Source organism: Ovis aries, chromosome 3 (assembly GCF_016772045.2).
Source record: "Ovis aries strain OAR_USU_Benz2616 breed Rambouillet chromosome 3, ARS-UI_Ramb_v3.0, whole genome shotgun sequence".
Classification (NCBI taxonomy): Eukaryota; Metazoa; Chordata; class Mammalia; order Artiodactyla; family Bovidae; genus Ovis; species Ovis aries.
Window position 1 is genome coordinate 35082101 of NC_056056.1, and position 15853 is coordinate 35097953.

Genomic DNA, 15853 nt, shown 5'->3' on the forward strand with positions numbered 1-15853 from the left:
GCAGCAATGGCAATGATAATGGCAATGGGAAGAATGGGGGGCTGGAGCACGTACCCTCCTCCTCCCTCCACAATGGGGACATGGAGAAGATTCTTTTGGATGCACAGCATGAATCCGGACAGAGCAGTTCAAGAGGCAGTTCTCACTGCAGCAGCCCTTCCACGAAAAGATGGGCAGGTCGTGTTTGATGTGGAAATGCACACCAGCAAGGCCCATAGCTCTCAGTCAGAAGAAGTTGCAGAAGGAGAGAAAGAAGTGGATGCTCTGCAGAAAAGCATAGACTGGGTGTCCGACTGGTCCAGTAGACCTGGAAACATTCTACCCAAGGAGTTCCGCTTCAGGCGCCCTAAACCTTCCATTTCCTTCAGCATGGGTTAAAGTGGAGCCGTGAAGGGGGACCTTCTTCACAGAGTTTCTTAAGGTGTCCATTCCATCTCTCTTCCTCTCCCATGTTTTGGCTTTGGGGCTAGGCATCTACACTGGAAAACGACTGAGCACACCTTCTGCCAGCACCTACCGAGGGAAGAGAGGAGCCCCCGGGCCAGCGCGTGACTTGTGGTGTCTTCTCATAGTAATTCGTTTGAACTTGAGACCATTGTAAGCATGACCCAACCTCCACCCTCTTTTAGCATATCCAAATTCCAGTAATTCTCAAATCCAGTATTTTATTCCAACTTTGTTGAGGCATTTTACTAAGCTCATTCAATCTTTTTAGGCCTGTAAAACACTTTAGAATTTTCGAATAAGAGTTTACTCTTGTTTAGAAATTTGCAAGGGCTTCTTTTCCACAGATGCCACCAGCAGATTGTAATTTTGTCAAGAATGCCATTGTCTCCTCTCAGTACCACCAGACCTAGAACTGCACCCTTCATGGTATAATTATTACTCCTGCAAGATAACTCCCACCTGTCTCTTCAAACTAGACCAGGTTGCAAATGATATGAAAGCTTTGTTGTTTAGTTTTTCAAGACAAAGACAAGCTTCACTAAACTTATAAAAAAAGAAAACAAAAACAAAACAGACAAAAAATGACACAAGGAAAAAAAAATATCCTGGGCAATAAAGTTATTTAAAAAAAAAAAAACAACTGTTTGGCTGAAATACATCGAAGTTGTTTATGGTCAGGCCCTTAAAGTTGTCCTGGAACTTTCCTGTGGGCCAGTGGTCCAGTGGCTAAGACTCCACAGTCCCAATGCAGGGGCCCAGGTTCCATCCCTGGTCAGGGAACTAGATCTCACATGCCACGACTGAAGATCCCACATGCTGCAACTAAAACCCAGTACAGCCAAATATTTATATATAGACTTGTTCAGCTTCGTCTGTCACCCCTCCTCAGTGGTGTCCATTGTTTCAGCCTTTCTGAACCCTGCCCTGGGTGTGCCATATGCCTCTGTACCCCCATAATCTTTCCATGTGCTCTTTCTTCCTTTCACTTTCTTATACTTTCTATTCCTTCAGAGCACTGTGATTCCTTCCAACTAAAAGCATTATCTCCTTGATGTCATTTAGTCACTAAGTCATGGCTGACTCTTTGGCAACTGTAGTCAGCCAGGCTTCTCTGTCTGTAGGATCTCCCAGGCAAGAATACTGGAGTGGGTGGCAGTTTCCTTTTCCAGAGGATCTTCCCAACACAGGGATCGAACCTGCATCTTCTGCTTGGCAGGGGGATTCTTTACCACTGAGCCACCCGGGAAGCTCAAGATTATCTCCTTAAAAACCTGCATGTGACAGCCAGTTTTGCCCTTTCTTTAACTCCTCTCCTTTTTTCTACCAAAGATTCACACCTGCATTACAATATACCTTTATTCTAACAGTTTTAATCAAACGGTCGGTTATTATTTTTTTATTGTTTATTTGGTTTTCCTACTTGTCTCTGAAGATTTTGAGGGTGTGTGTTCCTAGCACCTTCTGGGTAGTGCCTAACACATAGTAGGGCATTAATAACATGTTTATAGGGATGAATGAATGAATGAGTCCTGAGGTCAGCACCAAAGGTATAATCAGTATAGGAGAATGGAATTAATTGAAGGCAGAAGAAAATAAAAGAAATCTGCAATATATTTTGTCCATGGTGCATAGGCTATATTAGGTCCAGTCGTGGTTTATCTTGGGGAGAAGCCCAGTTTAGTTTGCTCAGGCATTGGGAAGGTGTTCTGTCTGCCCTTGTATATTTTTTTTTAATAGTTTGCTTGTTTGTTTTTTAACATAGTTCATGAAACCTGTTTTGGATTATTGTGCAGGTTTTCTTGTACACTTAGCCAACATTTGATTCTATAATTAACAGACCCAAGAGAGCCTGGAACTTAAAGGGTTCAACCTAATCTGCTTAATTACATTCTTTCATGCTTATTTGATATTAATATAAACTTTTTTTAAGTAAGTTTAATCCACATTCCAATGTGAACCAGAAATGCTAAGCTGTTAATAGCTTCCCTGGAGAATTGCAACTTGCTTGGATGCTTCAGTACTTTCATCATCATTTATGCATCGTGAAATGTCACAATTTCTGTTCATAAGCACAAAACTGCAAATGTTCATCAATTGGTCTATCTTCAGCCTGTTATTAGCTTAGAAATGAAGTATTCTTCACTAACCCAAGCCAGTGATATAGTCTAACTGAATTTTTAGTTGATCTAAATCTAGTCATCAGCACTTCTATAATTAGTCAAGTTCTAAATAACAAAGCCACCTACTCAATAGTTATGCTAAGTCCAACACTGAGTTTTTCATTTTGGGAACTTTTTAGTATAATATATTCTTCGTATGAAAATTTCCACTCCTCATAACTTCCTCCTCTTTTGGGGTCTTACATTTTCTTTTTGATTCACACAGACCTCATTTAGTAAGTGGCACAGTTTGGGGAGCAGATTTGGATATAGTAGATTGATGTAGTGAAAAGAAGCATTGATGCAAGAATCAGCAGTCATGAGTTTTGGTTTCAGGCCTGTGACTAATCAGCTCTACACATCAGACAAATCACTTCCCTTATCTCAGTTTCTCCATCTATAAACCTACGAAGTGTGGGTGTCGGGATCAGTGGCTACAAACTTTATTTTTAATATAATAGAAACCTTACAAGTGAAATCTTTCTCCCAGTGCCCAGTATACAAAACACCATAGTAGTTGCTCTTAAGACACTTACTCGTAGGTACACATGATCCCAAGTTTTCCCCAGAGCACAGGGTAACAACTCCTGGCCCAGATCTCTAAAGGCTTTTTTTTTCTTTTTTAACATTTTCTGACTTTATTTACCCTTCATCTGTGTTCTTTCACCTTTGGCATGTTACCAGTATCATTGACCCAAAGGGGATAGTGTCCACCATACCAGCTCTCTTGACCTGGCCCCTTTCTCTGGCCCCTCCATAGCTTATGGATGTGGCTAGTTAGAAGAATTTTTGAGAAATATCTTATTGTACTTTTCAGCTTCTACCACAGTTCTTTCCTCCATTTAACTCTGAGTTTTGGGAATATGCCACAAAGACTTATTTTTAAATCCTAAACTTTGTCTAGGATACCTTCCACACTCTTCCACAGCCCCATGTGACATCACAATTCCTCTGTGGTCTCCTATTTAATCACAGGATGAATATCTCAGTCCATTGCTTTTCAGTTCTCTCTCTATTTTTGAACCTGTTTTCTCTTCCTTAAGTGTCATTTCTCTAAGTCAGTGCTTCTCAGACTTTAATGTTCTAGAGATCATCTAGGCCTTTGTTATAAGTGCCCCCAAGGTGAAGCTGATGCTGTTGGTCTGATTAGCGAGGCTCCACCCACATAGGCTTCAGCTGCTGGCTGTTCAGGAAGGTAATACCACACCTGCATTTGGAATCTGGTACTGGTTCTCTGTCTCTATGCATTTTGAACTAGATAGAACTACCAGTTCTACTGAAGTGGTAGAACTGTTTTCCTGGGAGGACACCAGGACTTGCTGTTTAGCATCTTCCAGGGTTTGAAAGTTAGAGCTCCTTTTCCTGCCTTTTACAACTTGTAAAAGTTTTGCATTTTTCCACTTAGGATGCTCATTACTCTCCTGCTTTATCTCCTTATAAAAGTCTAATGTCAGAAAAAGTCTGATGAATTTACTCTTAACACATAGAAGAACTGATGAGTTTTTCAGCCTTACCTTATAATGATTAATCATGTCTTATCTTACTGGATCTCTTATTGAAGAAGGAAGAAGAAAAAGTTTCTCATCTTCATGTTTTTACATATGAAGTTGGGAGATGGATTCTTGCCATTTTTTCTCTTATTGTTTCCATCAAAATGTCTTACACATGGTAGGTAAATCATAAATGAGTATTGACTTAGTGATAGCACATGGTGTGTTATTTGGAAGTTGATTAGAAATGGCAAAAAGATTGCTCTTGCCTTTTTATCTTGTAGGGTTTGATCTCTCAGTCAAGTGTTAGAACTTGAATTTTCCTATTATTCTAGAGTATATCCTGAATCCAAGGATAATGGCTCATTCTGCCCAAAATTATACCTACTGATTTATATTGGAAGGTCAAATTAATAAGAAACATAGATCTCTGCTATTTCTGCAAGGGAAGCCTGCTTGTGGAACCCGTCTTTGGATCAGTAGTTTCCTGGCAAGCCTATGTAGTCATTTTTTTAAATACATACATTCATACATTTGTTCATCAAATATTTACTGGGTGCCTATTTTTGTGGCAGGCACCATACTAGGTACTGAGAATACAGCAGTGAATGCAGCACTGCCCTTCAGGAACTCAGCCAGATACATGCTAAGAGCACACATGTAAGTAACTTTAAAACACAGACAAAACAATCAAACGTTATCATATGCAGGGTGTAGCTAAACATCTGTAGGATCCTAGAGGAGAAACCATTACATCAGAGGGCAGGGCCAGGAAGTCTTGTGAGAGGACATGGCAGCTGCGTGTGACTTTAGAGAGCAGATGGAATGGGGAGGTTTGGGGTTGAGGGATGCAGGGTTGGAAGAAGGCATTCAGAATCTAGTGGCAGGATGGAGCGTGCGCAGCTGCTGCAGTTAGGGTGTGTCAGTGACGTAGTGTGGAAATGAGGTTGGAAAGATACCTTGCAGAGGCTGGAATGCCAGGGGACACTTTCGAGTCTGAGAGAAAGATGCAGTATTTACTTCTCAGAGCTCTTTTCCACTCTGAAATCATTCATCCAGCCAGTTCCAGAGGGATATGGCTCCAAGCCACGAGATTTTTTCAGAGCTGCCCTTTAGTTTCTGAAGATAACATCAATATGCAAATCAGAAGATCTCATAATACTTTAAGGAGAGAGTGTCCAGTAGGTTCCATTTTCTGTTCTAGCACCTGTGGTTTTTGATTGTCGCCAGTTAATGAGGGTGTGGTACCAGGTGTCTCAAATCCTGTGGAAGTAACCAATTGCCTAGTTGCCATGGGCACCAAACAGTTTGTGCAAAGAGACTGGCTGGGTGGGTGGGTGCAAAGGTGTTACGCGCTTCTAGGGTGCCTTTCCCTTCTGTCCTCACTCACAGAACCTCCCAGGAAGAATCTCTAAGCCTCATAACTCAAAGCCACCTAACAAGGAGAGGAAAGGGTGGATCTTTAACAGTAGGAAGAATAGCATGGTAATGGATATGATCTCAGACCCAGAGTCAGGGAGGAAGGAATAAGAGAAATGAAACAGCGTTTAACGAGCCCCTTCTTCATGCCTGGTTCTGTGCTCCACGTCTTACTGAAAAAATACAAAAACATGCAAACTCTTAGCAATTTTTATTTTTATTTCTGTAGCTAAAAGATCACCGTTTTTGTGCCAGTTGTTAAGTTGTGTGATAAACTTGCAAAGCAGTGTATGTGTTCAAATAGTGAGCCACTATGATTTGACAGCCATTAGTGTTGGCACCTCTGATCCATTTTCCTTTATTGGGTGAGGTTAGGGAGGCTACAGAACAGTGAGGGCAGGCTATTCCATCCAAGGCTTGGGGTGGGTTACTCTGCCATTTCAGATCTTCCCGGATGAGAAGCAGTAAGTGCAGGGAAATAGCCTGGTTGCAGCCTCAGCCTGGTGCCGAGGCAGATTGCTCCAGTAAAGCTTTCTTCTGGCACGTGCAGAGGCATGCCGCACCTCTCAGTCCTAAAAGCCCTTTCCAGGTTCTGATTAGAGCCTGGCATTTAATAGTATGCAACAAGTATTTAGATAACCCAGGGATGAAAGTCTCTTTTTAGCACTTAATTCTGTAAATTTCCATTTGCCATGGTTATCATCTGTATGAGTCAGTTTAATCATTTACAAGAGAAAATGTTGGTTGTACATGAAGGAAAACTACCTCTAACCAGCTGAAGCACGTAGGCAATTTATTGGCTTTCCAAAGTCAGAAAAAGGTTGAAGGCAAACAACAGGAGGAGCAGGACACGGCTGGACCACGCACATGGGTGGGTGTGCTGCCAGGACTCTCTTCTCTCTCAGCTCTCCTTCTCTTGGTTGTCATTGTTACTATTCAGTCACCAAGTCCATGTCTGACCCATGGACTGCAGCATGCCAAGCCTCTCTGTCCCTCACTATCTCCCAGAGTTTGCCCAAGTTCATGTCCGTTGAGTTGGTGATGCCATCCAACTATCTCATCCTCTGCTGCCCCCTTCTCCTTTTGCCTTCTCTAGGGTGTGGGCTTTGCTCTCTCACGATGGCCTGGCGTCTTTGCGGATGGGGAACATGGCTACTGACAGTTTCTTTTGCCTCTACAAAGGGACTAGGTCACTCTTCTAGGGACCCATCAGCTCTTCCCAGGGGGTTGGAACTGGTATCTCTGCCAGGTACTGTAAGGATTGGGGTCTAGGCGTGGGGACTGGAAGAGAAAGGGGCTTCCCAGGGTAAGAGAAGGTATCAGCCAAGTAGTATCACAGAGGTCCACTATATCAGCTTTCATTTCAAATCTGTGTTTTCTATCCTTTACAAAGAGCTGTATGAACTCCTATGTAAAAGCTTTATCTACCTTTTTGTTAAGTTTTGGAGACATACTGAGGATGTGGTAAATGGTGTTCGTATTTGTTCCATATGTGCTTAAAGAAAACTCACTATTGTTTTAACTTGTTTTGTTGGGCTCCTGGAGAACAGTCTGGCACAAGGTTTGTATCAGTAGGTGTGCGTAAAATCACAACTCAGATGTCTGAGGATGTGGTTTGGTACAATTTGTAAAACAGTTGCAGAAACTGATGCTTATATAAATAAGCTTAGCTTCTTATCAACTCATTAAGAACACATTGTTAGAGTAATAGGGGAAATCCCACACTCCAGGTTCTTTCTCTAAAAATGTTGGTGAGGAGAGAAGGTAGTGGAAGCCAGGAAATATTCTGTGCTTCTAATGAGGACCCTGGCTGTATTGCAACTCCCCACCTGCCCTCCTATCCCCCCAGCCTCCAGCTTCCTAGAGAAAAGGCTCCATTTCACACACCATTTAGTCAGAAGGTTGGTGTTCTCAGGACTATGTCTGTTAAATATAATAACTGTTGAGACAGTAGTTGACCAGTGAAATCTTGATTATGATTATTTTGAAAGAACCAGAAATTCTTTTCTCCCCAAAGTTATTTGTACAACATGTGTTTCAATTTAGTTTTATAAACAGAAGCTATAACCAACATATTAGGGGTGAGTAGAGCTTCACAAGCAGATTCCTGCATAAATGAGGGCACTGAAATGGTTTCTGTTTATGAAAATAATAAGCAAGATACAAATTAGAAAAATGCTGCTGCTGCTGCTAAGTCGCTCCAGTCGTGTCCGACTCTGTGCACCCCATAGATGGCAGCCCACCAGGCTCCGCTGTCCCTGGGATTCTCCAGGCAAGAATACTGGAGTGGGTTGCCATTTCCTTCTCCAATGCATGAAAGTGAAAAGTGAAAGTGAAGTCACTGAATCGTGTCCAACTCTCAGCGACCCCATGGACTGCAGCCCAGCAGGCTCCTCCATCCATGGGATTTTCCAGGCAAGAGTACTGGAGTGGGGTGCCATTGCCTTCTCCAAGAAAAATGCTAGCCCCATACTATATCAAGACATCTCATAGTAATGAACTCAAGATGTCACTTTTGGAAAACACGGGTGGGTGACAGCAGCTTCATCCTGGTGTTTGGGACTCGCCCTCTTAGAGCTGCTGTTTCAAGAATATGGCAGGTATCCTTTCCCGACCTGATGATCAGCGCTTCTTATTTCCACAGAGTGTAGTTAGTGTAGTTAGTTAATCATGTGCTGTGCTGTGCTTAGTTGCTCAGTCGTGTCCGAGTCTGTGACGCCATGGACTGTAGCTGGTCAGGCTCCTCTGTCCACGGGGATTCTCCAGGCAAGAATACTGGAGGGAGTTGCCATGCCCTCCTCCAAGGGATCTTCCCAACTCAGGGATCGAACCTAGGTCTCCTGCATTGCAGGCAGATTCTTTACTGTCTGAGCCACCAGGGAAGCCCTAGTTAATCACAGAATGTGCCTAATCGTACATACAATTGAAGGAAGGTTGATACTATGTCTTAGAACTCTACAGCCCTCATCGGTTTTCTCAGAGAAGCCATCCTTCTTCCTTTGATGAGTCTGTGTAAAGATGTCAAATAAATACATTTTGTTTGGCATGGTGATCTTTATAGCTTTTAGTCTTTGTACTCTTAGAATTTTAAATTTCTTGCTCCACAGTTTCTAAAAGTAAACATTAAAACACATAAAGCATATATTCTTTTCAATTTGCTTTGAATACCCATTGATGCAGTCAGGATAGTCTTCTTGGGATAAAAAGGGAATAGGGAGTGGTTTGTTAAGTTTCTCATGGTTGTTTGAAGCATACAGGATTTAGACACTAAATGGAGGACGAGTACATGTACAGCAGATCTCTGCTACCTTTTCTGCATGTGGGTTTCCCTGTTTTTCTTACATTTTTCTCTGAGCACTGATACTCTCTTCTTTGTGCCTAACAGTATGTCAGTGGGTATAGCATTGTGGCTTCGAGTCTGGGTTCTGAGTCAACATACATGACTTCAAAATGCATTTTCACCGTTTAATCACTTTCAGCCTCAGTTTCTCCATCTGCAAATGTGTAATAACAGTACCTACCTTATAAGGTTGTCATGGCGATTATATGAGAGAATGTATATAAAGCACTAAGCAAAGTGACTACTGAATAAACAATAAATGTCACCTGTGGCTATTAGACATAATAGGAAGTAGATCTCTACCCTGCCCTCAAGAAATTCGCAGTCTATTTGGAATATAAACTCTACACTGCTTAAATAGCATGAGGAATTCATAAGGCAACATGTAAAAACTACCAAGAGTAGACATAGATCACAGTGCAGTTGAAAGGAATCTTAATGAAGCAAGTGAATTTACAGAGTTAAATTAAAATCGCACCACTTAAGAAAAGGAGAGAAAGAGCATTTTTAAATTATACTTTATTTTTTGATTGAAATATAGTTGAGATACAATATTATGTTAGCATCAGGTGTGCTGCGTAGTGATTTGACATCTGCATACATTAAGAAATGATCACTACGATCAGGCTAGTAACCAGCTGTCCCCACACTAAGTTATTACAATATTATTGACCATATTCCTTGTTCTATATATTATATCCCCATGACTTACTTATTTTATAACTGGAGTTTTGTACCTCTTAATCTTCTTCACCTATTCTGCCCTTCTCAACCATCGCAAGAGAAAGAACTCTTTTTTTTTTTTTTTTTCTTTTTGGCTGCATGGCATGGCATGTGGGATCTTAGTTCCTCAACCAGAGATTGAACCTGTGCCCTCTGCATTGGAAGTGTGGAGTCTTAGCCACTGGACCAGGGAAGTCCTGAGAAAATGTGTTTTTATAAGGGGAATGGCAAGTGCAAAAGCATTAGTCCGGGAAACACATGAGAAGTAGCCCAGTTTCTCTGGACTAAGCAGAGAGAGTCGTTTGATTCTTATTTTCATTTGGTGAAACCAGATCTGAAGTAACCCTCTTAAATGCTGTCTTCACATGGTATATCAATATATTGAAGTGAATATTAGCCAAGAACGCAGTTATGTGGTGAGATAAGCTGTAACTAGGCTTTCAGAATCCCGACCCCAGTGCTACAAGCCCTGCTGCATGAACAGAGGGGCCCAGGGTCGGGAGCCAACTAGCAGGCCAAAGGGCCCAGTATGATGCCCATTGATTCCTTACTCTTGTATCCATTTTTCTTTCTGACTGAACTGCCTTTCCTTGCACTTATATATTTCCCAGCACTTTGATGAAGAGAAAATGACGTGATTTCCAAAACGAGCAGTGTCATTATTGGACAGAGACTTAGCAGTGAGACCAAGGTGTTCCCTTAGGTACATCATTTTTCTTATTCTTCCATATTTCTTTTGCTGTTGTTCAGTCGCTCAGTCATGTCTGACTCTTTGCAACCCCATGGACTGCAGCACGCCAGGCTTCCCTGTCCATCACCATCTCCTGGAGCTTGCTTAAACTCATGTCCATTGAGTCAGTGATGCTACCCAACCATCTCGTCCTCTGTCGTCCCCTTCTCCTCCTGCCTTCAGTCTTTCCCAGCATCACGGTCTTTTCCCGTGAGTCAGTCAGCTCTTTGCATCAGGTGACCAAAGTATTGGAGCTTCAGCTTCAGCATCAATCCTTCCAATGAATATTCAGGATTGATTTCCTTTAGGATTGACTGGTTTGATCTCCTTGCAGTCCAAGGGACTCTCAATAGTCTTCTCCAACACTACATTTCAAAAGCATCAATTCTTCAGCTCTCAGTCTTCTTTATGGTCCAAACTGTCACATCCATACATGACTACTGGAAAAACCACAGTTTTAACTATATGGACCTTTGTTGGTAATGTCTCTGCTTTTTAATATGCTGTCTAGGTTTATCATAGCTTTCCTTCCAAGGAGCAAACGTCTTTTAATTTCATGACTATAGTCACCATCTGCGGTGATTTTGGAGCCCAGGAAAATAAAGTCTGTCACTGTTTCCACTCTTTCCCCATCTATTTGCCATGAAGTGATGGGACCAGATGCTATGATCTTAATTTTTTGAATGTTGAGTTTTAAGCCATCTTTTTCACTCTCCTCTTTCACCTTCAAGAGGCTTTTTAGTTGCTCTTTGCTTTCTGCCATAAGGGTAGTGTCATCAGCATATCTGAGGTTATTGATTTTTTTCCCAGCAATCTTGATTCCAGCTTGTGTTTCATCCAGCCCAGCATTTTGCATGATGTACTCTGCATGTAAGTTAAATAAGCAGGGTGACAATATTTCTTTTGCTTACTGTCTTTTTTTGACCGCATTGCATCTTAGTCGTGGCAGACAGTATCTTCCTTCCATCATGCAGGATCTTTCGTTGTTCTGCACCAGCTCTCTAGTTAAAGTGCATAGACTCTCTAGTTGTGACCCTTGGACTCAGTTGCCCTGGAGCATGTGGGATCTTAGTTCCCTGGCCAGGGATAGAACCTGTACCCACTTCATTGCAAGATAGAGTCTTAATCCCTGGACCACTGGGGAATTCCCTTGTTGTCATGTCTTAATGCTAGTAGAATCCAATTCAAATTTTAACTGGGGCTGCTTATACTGATATATAACAGTGAATCTAGAGGACATATTATTGTAAATCTCCTGTCTCAAGTAATGAGAGGCCACTGCCGAGTCTCCATAAGCTGTCTTGACCACTCTTGGAACTTCTGTTCCCTCCTCACTCTTTATCCTTTTCTCCAGCTTTAATTTTCCTCCATAGTATTTGTAACATACTATATATTTTACTTACTTTGTTCCATGCTTGTTAAATGAATGGTAGCATCGTGAGAGTCTCATTCTCTTACTTGAAAAATGTAACTTGACAAAATCTTGGAATTATATGACTGAAATGACTTGATGACAAAATCTATACTGTCAAATAGGTACAAACCTCATTTTAGAAGGTTCTGTTTTCCATGCAACTTTTCTCATCCCCCATAGAGCAATCCTCGTCAGACATAGACTGACGATGGTATACATGGAATGCTCTGGTGGTGGGTATTGGTGTCTGGCTTACTTCACTCTGATCGGCTCCAGGAACTGATTCAAATGAATGAATATGTACCACAGCATCTGCTGATGGACATCTAGGTTGCAGCAGTGCATGCAGCAAACCTCAATTTTGTAATGAGTGATGTTGAGCATCTTTTCGATTTTTAATTTGCTTATATCTTTTAAAAAACTCATACTTTTGTATAATGAGGTGCTTACTCAGATGTAGTTTTTAGTCACCCTAGGAATCATGATTAATCCTGGGTCTTATTTAATATAATTTTAAATATAACTCAAAATAGTTCTTACTCTGTTTTTGACAGATGGGATAATAGCTTCTTTATAGTCTTTATGTCCACAAACTGGTTTTACTAGTAATGCTTATAGTTTTGTTGTAAAACTTTTAGAATTGAGAAATGCAATTTTTTTTTACAGTCTTCCTATGTGACATGTGGTTTGTAATATATATTGTCCAGCTAATATTTTCTTTTTTTTTTTTAGTTTTTTATTTTTAAAATTTTAAAATCTTTAATTCTTACATGCGTTCCCAAACATTAATATTTTCTAACAGCTAATTAATATTTCCAAACAGCTAATATTTTCTATCAGCAACTAGTTAATTGATGGTTTGATCCTACGTATAGGATCAACATATAGGGGCTTGTTTTACAGCATAATGATAAATTGTACTTGTGTCTACTTTCATTTCCAAGGCTAATTATTGTCTCTTTCATACCTTTTTGATATTGCAGTGAGCCCCAATGGAGAAAAGGTGTATAAATAAACCATTATAACCTAAGCAGAGTGTTAACTTTTATTGGTCAGTATATCCTTCGCTTATGTATGGTTCAGATTTCAGTTTTCTTTGATAGAATCTGAACTAGTTATAGACTTAAGGCACAGAAGAGATAAATATTGAGAATCTTTGTAACAGAAAGCATTTTCTGTTTAACTCCATCATTTACTCCCTCTTACAGTCATTCCTGAGCTAATTCAGTTTTTTTCAACCAATTTGCTATATATTTACTATGTTCCAGACACTGGGGATACAAAAATGAACAGGAAAAACTTGCAGCCTGCAAGGAACTCACCATCTAGTGACTATTCACTGCAAGCCACAGGAAGCGCTTTCTGCTATAACCAAGGGCCATGCCAAATCCACTGATAATTCCCAGCAAAATATCACAGCCATGATTGCCTCGCCATATGCATATCAGTGCCTGACATGCTTTTGTAAAGGTGTGAGGCAGTATTTTTGTTTCAGCTTTAGCAGATTCGGCATTGCCCCCGACCCCGTTTTAGTCTGCTGCAGTTTCAAATGGCGCAGATAGGAAGCCCTGAAAATGTATACTTGTACATTTTAAAATTTCCCCTGCTACACTGTTACCACCCCCTGTTTTCCAAATGCTGCCATTAGTGGTTACAATAATCATCTGTAATGTTAGCTTCTAAGAACCATGGTACAAGAGCTTCTTTTATAATTTCCCAGATGGGAAGGAACACATGTACAAGCCTGTTAGAGCTGCAGAAACTGGAAGCAGCACTGTGTAGATTTGTATTTTTGGAACTCTTTGGGCTTATTTAAGCTCTCAATGTCAAACTTACGTATCCATTAGAAATCAAATACCAACTCAGGGGAAACTCATGTGCCACACCAAGGGGAATAAATCATATATAAAGAAGTTCATAAAAAGAACTCCTAGAAACAGCTATTTTCATACTCAGACTAATGTTTCATGTACCTTTTGCAGGATGCCGGATAATAAATGTTGATTATGTAAACCAGGGTCATTCCGGTTGTTTGGAGGACTGTCTCTGAGCATTTCTGTTCTTTGCTTAAATAGTAGTGAAACGCAAAGTTCAAAAGCAGGAAAGGGAAATAATTATAAGTTCTTCATAAGCATATGGAATGAAGCTGTTAATTAAAAGGATTTTTAGTGGCCCCCATTTCTTTCAGTGTTTTTTTTTTTTATTTTAACAGAGTTCTGTGACTTGTAGTCAGAGACCTTTAACAAGGAAACGCAGTTGTTGGGCAAAGGTATCTGAAAGTCAGTTCAATGTTAGTTCTTTTTTTATTGTCTCTCTGAAGGTGACTACCCTAACTCCAAAAGGAACTACTTTGGCACTTAGATTATAAAATGAATTTGTCTCCTGAATGTGAATTTTTTCAAGCTCAGCTTCACCCTTAATTTTAGGTATTTTATGAGTTTTAGAATCATATAATTACATAGTTTCTATTTGCTGAGGCTATAAGTATTTTTAAAATTTTCCATCCTTACTTTACAGAAAGGAACATACGAAGTTGGATCCTTTCTCATCTATAAAAGAGTAAAAAGTGATAGATAAACTCAGACTCCCAATCTTGGCTTTCCTTTTAAAACCACTAGTTCTGGGGACTTTGGTTTATTGGGGAGGGGAGGTAGGGGAGAGAACAGGAGCCAGGAACCAGTACTTATTTCCAGACATCACTGGTGACAGCAACTTTTATAAAATCACTGGGTGTGGAGGAAAAAGGTTAGGAATTAACATTAAATTGTTTATTGATTTATCCATTCAGCAGACATTGCGTGGTTTCTGTATTCCAGGCACTGTACTACCTGCTCCTTGTACACACTTCCTCTGTCATCCCCCCTAAAGATACAGTCCAGATATACATGCATTGCAAATCTACATGCAAAAACAAAATTGTAACAGTGTTAGATGAAAACCTAAGAAAATGGTTAAACAGTCTCTGAGTTATTAGCAAGATTTAACCCTATAGAATTCTGAATTTTCTTCTGATGCCAGAAGAGCCCCCAGACTAAGTCCGAAGCCAAAAAGAGAAAATATTTATAGTACATGGAATAGATAAGGGTTAGTAAATCTAATAAACAATAACAAAAACAACAAAAAAGTCCAAAAACTTAAGCAAAATGGGCAAAAGATTTGATGGGAAAGTTTATAGGAGAAATGTAAGTAATCTATAAACAAGTAAAAAAAAATGGCCCAGCTTCATTCATTGAATATAAATTGAGGTACAATTTTCCAGCTATCAGATTGCCAGTGTCAAATGAAAGAGAAACAGCCAGTATCATCCAGTTACTCAGGATGAACGGAAAGAGGCTCTTTCTCATACTGATGCAAATTCATGGGCCCAAATGTGAATTTTTAGAAAAACAATCTATTAAAATGTAAAATGTTTATCGCCTTTGACCCAGCAAGCTGAGTTTTAGTTATCTCCTAAAAAACAGAAGTCTCACTACTAAAGGGTATTTATCCAAAGATACTTATTGCAGCAATATCAAGTGGCTAAGAACTACAGGCAACATGAATGTCTGTTGCTAGGGGAATGGTTAAATACAAAATAAATCCATGACGTGAAATATTATGTGACTATTTAGAAAGCCAGTGGTAGAGTCCTGTGTATAATAGGACTCTTATTAGGGAAAACAGAACACACAGTTAAAGAGTTATTTATATGCAAGTGTGTGTATGTTTTTATGATCAGAGAAAAAGCTGTTTAAGGCCACATACACGGTTACTGTTGGTTACCTTGAAAAGCAAGGATGGAAATATCTTTTTAAAACAACAACAACGACAAAATTTCTGTATCGTTTGACTTGTTACAACAAGCCTGAATTTTGTAATGTAAAATGAAAAAAACAATTGTGAAGATAAAAAATAGAGAAAGAAAAGAAAGGGGGAAGTGGCCAAAGAGACAAGAGAAGACCAGGAACATACAGTTTCTTAGAAGCAAGAAGGAATATTTTCAGAGGAGAGAGGATTCCATGTCAAATACTGTTTAGAGATCAAGTAAGATGGGGACCAAGAGGCATTTGTTGTCCTTAGTGGCTGTCCTGGTAGGAAGGAGGGTCAGAAGGCTACTAGAGTGGGCTAAGGGGAGGTTAAGAAGAGGGGAGG

At 40.2% G+C, this 15853-nt stretch overlaps 1 protein-coding gene and 1 pseudogene across 6 annotated transcripts in view; both read left to right on the forward strand.

The window, feature by feature from the left end:
- The window catches only part of LOC132659387 (BCL2/adenovirus E1B 19 kDa protein-interacting protein 3-like), a 30820-nt pseudogene extending 15974 nt beyond the window's left edge, over positions 1-14846 (forward strand).
- Positions 1-15853, forward strand: part of BABAM2 (BRISC and BRCA1 A complex member 2) — a 416111-nt gene that overhangs the window by 205614 nt on the left and 194644 nt on the right. The window lies entirely within an intron of this gene.